This window comes from Leptonychotes weddellii, unplaced genomic scaffold (genome assembly GCF_054177405.1).
Source record: "Leptonychotes weddellii isolate Sample4059 unplaced genomic scaffold, ASM5417740v2 HiC_scaffold_10655, whole genome shotgun sequence".
NCBI lineage: Eukaryota > Metazoa > Chordata > Mammalia > Carnivora > Phocidae > Leptonychotes > Leptonychotes weddellii.
In genome coordinates, this window is record NW_027683526.1 from 2,823 (window position 1) to 7,301 (window position 4,479).

General features: G+C 44.6%; 1 pseudogene; it reads right to left on the reverse strand.

Annotated features, from left to right (window-relative positions):
- Positions 1-325: 325 nt before the first annotated feature.
- On the reverse strand, positions 326-968 carry LOC102747809 (large ribosomal subunit protein eL39 pseudogene; annotated as a pseudogene).
- Positions 969-4,479: the final 3,511 nt, after the last annotated feature.

The window sequence follows — 4,479 nt, forward strand, 5'->3', positions numbered from 1 at the left end:
TGACTATCTGTACTTTTAGGTGACTTAGGACTAGGCTTACTGAGGGACTGGTAACCTTAAGAACCGACACATCTTTTAAAAAAAAAAAAAAGAACCGACACGTCTTTTAAAAGAAACCAAACTCAAGATGGGATTCCCTTGCAGGGTGCGATTTTCAGCCCTGCACAGAGCAGGAGCTCAGGAGATCACAGCTCGCACGTACCACTCTCCAGCCCCCTCTCCCCAGCCCCACACCGTCCCAACTCCCTGCTTACCTGGGGCAGGTGACTCTGGACGGCCGGCTTGCCGCGAACACAAGTCTCACTGAGAGGTGCCTGAAGTGACTGGGCATATCAGAGTGAGACCACTGCATATATACACCACTTGGAGGGTGGAGCTGTTAGGGCCCCGCCCATGAGACTGTTGGCTCCTCCCCCGTGGAGGAAAGGCAGGGCCAGGCTACGGGTGTTAGAAGTTCGAAGATGCTGTTTGGTGGGGAAGGGATCTCCTGTGATTCAATCAGACCAGGCGGAGCGGGCTGTGGTGTTTTATTTGTTTGTTTGTTTGTTTGTTTGTTTGTTTGTTTTTTAGAGCCGAAAGGCCTCGCATTTATTACTGAACGAACCTACCGGTGCAGAGGCATAGTCACAGAGAAAACTCATTTCCACAATAAGACAAGTCTATGGCCAGGTAGGAAGGATGTTTACAGAATGATAGAACACGTGATCTTCACGCAGCTTCATTAAATATGTGTGCCAGTTAAGTGTGTCATCTCATGATGTGTGACGCCTTATAGACCCAGCTTTGTTCTCCAGTGCCTCCTCTTGGAGTTGTACCTGATTTTATTACCAGTTTTCATCCGAATCCACTAGGGAGTGGGACGATTCTGCTTTTGTTTCTTGGCCAGGAATCGCTTGATTCTGAAAGTCTTGTGAGAAGACATGGCGAGAAGCAGTCAGCCATGCAGAGCAGGATGGCAGCGAAAAAGAGAAAGGGAAGCAGGCTGTGTTAATACACATAATCTCCCTTGTGCCTTTGCAATCCTCCCTAATCCCATTTTTGCTGATGAGGAGACTGAAATCTGAAAGGCTAAATGAGGCCAAGTCATTCCCTCCCTGGAGATGTAATTCAGGTCCCAAGTGACATCCTCTCCTCGCAGTTTGTCCCATCCAGCACTATGCAGCACAAGGATTGTGGAGCGTTCTGCAGGCAGCAGGTTGCAGGTCTGCAGCTCCTAAGAACCGTCAGAGGCTGAGCCTGTGCCATGGACGCTCATGTTGCCCAAACTGCCTTTTTCATAAGTGGAGCCAAGGTGAGAAAGCCAGACCCATTAGTTCCTCTGTCCGTAATTCCTTACGTTGTTGGAGCCAACAACCAACTCCTTCTTTTGCCGCACGCGCATGCCCTGTTCTGAGGCCCGCACCTCCACTCAGCACTTCCCACCCGGCGCCCAGCCCCACCATGTCTTTCACAACTGCATGAGGGAGTAAGTCCTGGAGGTCATGGGTCTTTGCTGGGTGGTGGGTGACTGGCCCTCACCTAAAGTCGATGCAATCTTAGGGCCTTCATCCACACAGTGACTGTGGTTCTCCGTAGTGGACCGTGAGGCAGAGGCAGGGAACAAAACTGCTCTGGGAATACAGGGTGCTGGAGGAAGCTCAGCCTGTGACCTGAAATAAATGACACGTGTCCTTGCTCTAACTAAACATGTTTCTTCATTTCACATAGCCCTCACAGTAATTATGGTTCCCAATTCAGAGATGGGAAAATTGAGGACCAAAGAGGTTAAGAGATGGAGAGGGGTTGCAGCCCAGGCAAGTCTTACTCAGAATCCAAAAGCACAGCTACCATGGATCCTGCCCCCCACCCCCACCCACAGGGGCAATGAAGAGCCCTTCCGGTGGAGCCCCCTGGAGGCATTTCCTTCCCAAGGAGCATAAGCCTGAGGTTACACATATACATATATATATATAAATGAGATGGGATGACCTTATATATATTATGTCATGGGTTTGCTTTTTTTTTTTTACAACTTAACTTGGGCTTATCCTTTTTATATTTATCTTTTTATGAAGATATAATTGGTATTTAACATTGTACTCATTTTACAGGTACAACGTAATGATTTGATATGTTTATATATCGCAAAGTGATTACCACAGTCAGTTTTAGTCAACATCCATCAGTACACATAGTTACAAATGTGTGTGTGTGAGATGAGAACTTTTAAGATTTACTGGTTTAGTAACTTTCAAACATACAATACAGTTAACTATAGTCATCGTACTATATAGTACATCCCAGGACTTGTTTATCTTATTACTGGAAGGTTGTACCTTTTGATCACATTTATCCATTTTGCCCACCCCTCCCACCTCTGGCAACTACCAGTCTGTTGTCTGTATCTAGGGGGGTTTTTTGTTTGTTTTTGTTTTGTTTTGTTTAGATTCTCACAAATAAGTGAGATCATACAGTATTTGTCTTTGTCCGACATATTTCATTTTTAAGATTTTATTTATTTGACAGAGAGAGAAAGCACAGCAGGGGCAGGAGGGGCAGAGGGAGAGGAAGAAGCAGACTCCCTGCTGAGCAGGGAGCCCGATGCGAGGCTCAATCCCAGGACCCTAGGATCATCACCTGAGCCAAAGGCAGACGCTTAACCTACTGAGCCACCCAGGTGCCCCCTGTCTGACATATTTCATTAAGCATAATGCCCTCAAAATCTATCCATGTTGTTGCAAATGGCAGGATTTCCTTCCCCTTTTTTTGGCTGAATATTTCATTATGTGTGTGTGTGTGTATTATGTATATATGTCCGTTTACCTGTTGATGGACACTTAGGTTGTTTCCATGTGTTGGCTATTGTAAATTATGTTACAATGAAAGTGGTAATGCAGATGTCTCCTCAAGATTGTGATTTCATTTCCTTCAAGTAAATAAATACCCAGAAGTATAATTACTAGATCACATGGTTATTTTTAATTTGGGGAGGAACCTCCATACTGTTTTCCATGGTGGCTGCAGCAATTTACATTCCCACCAACAGTGCACATGGTTCTCTTTACTCCACATCCTCACCAAAACTTGTTATCTCTTATCTTTTTGATAACCATTCTACTAATAGGTGTGAGGTGATACCTCACTGTGGCTTGTTTGGTTTTTTTGAAAAGATTTATTTATTTAGGGACGCATGGGTGGCTCAGTTGGTTAAGGGTCTGCCTTCGGCTCAGGTCATGATCCCAGGGTCATGATCCCTGGGATCGAGCCCTGCATTGGGCTCCCTGCTCAGCAGGGAGCCTGCTTCTCCCTCTGCCTGACACTCTCCCTGCTTGTGCTGGCACTCTCTCTCTCTCTCTCTCTGACAAATAAATAAAATCTTAAAAAAGATTTATTTATTTGAGAGAGAGTAGGGAGGGGAGGAAGGGGGGAGAGGGAGAAAAAGTCTTAAGCAGACTCTGTGCTGGGTGTGGAGTCTGTCTTGGGGCTCAGTTTCACCACCCTGAGATCGCGACCTGAGCAGAAACCAAGAGTCAGACACTTAACCGACTGAGCTTCCCAGGTGTACAAATCTCATTGTGGTTTCAAATTGCATTTCCCTGATGATTATTGATGTTGAGCATTTTTTCATGTACCTGTTGGCCTTTTGGATATCTTCTTTGAAACATGTCTATTCAGTTCCTCTGCCCATTTTTTAAATCGGATTGAGTTGTGTGACTTCATTATATATTTTAGATATTAACCTCTTATCAGATACATGATTTGCAAATGTTTTTTCCCATTCAGTAGGTTGCTTTTCATTTTGTTGACGGTTTCCTTTGCTATACAGAAGCTTTTTTTAGTTTGATATAGTCCCACTTGTTTATTTTTGCTTTTGTTTTATCTTTTTTAAAGTATTAAATATTATACATGCTTATTTATGGCACTCATGCATAGTTGGCACAGCCAAAAACTGTTTCACTGCAATTTTCTAAATTACGACGAATTTTGCACACCAATAGAGTATTCAAAACTATAAGCAAGAATGGAAAACCAACAATTTTAGGTTTTATGGAAACCAAGTTGTTATTTGTCATTAAAACAGAAGTCTTGGGCGCCTGGGTGGCTCAGTCGGTTAAGTGTCAGCCTTTGGCTCAGGTCATGATCCCAGGGTCCTGGGATCAAGCCCCACCTAGGGCTCCCTGATCAGCCGGGAGCCTGCTTCTCCCTCTCCTTCTGCCCCTCCTCCCTGCTCATACTCTCTCTCACTCTCTCTAGAATAAGTAAATAAAATGTTAAAAAAAAATTTTTAAAAACCAGAAATCTCTCTTTTCCTCCCCGGCTGCTTGAAGCTAGGCCGCCATCATGAACGACACAGTAACTATCCGGACCAGGAAGTTCATGACTAACCGACTACTTCAGCGGAAACAGATGGTCATTGATGTTCTTCACCCCGGAAAGGCAACAGTACCTAAGACAGAAATTCGGGAAAAACTAGCCAAAATGTACAAGACCACACCAGAT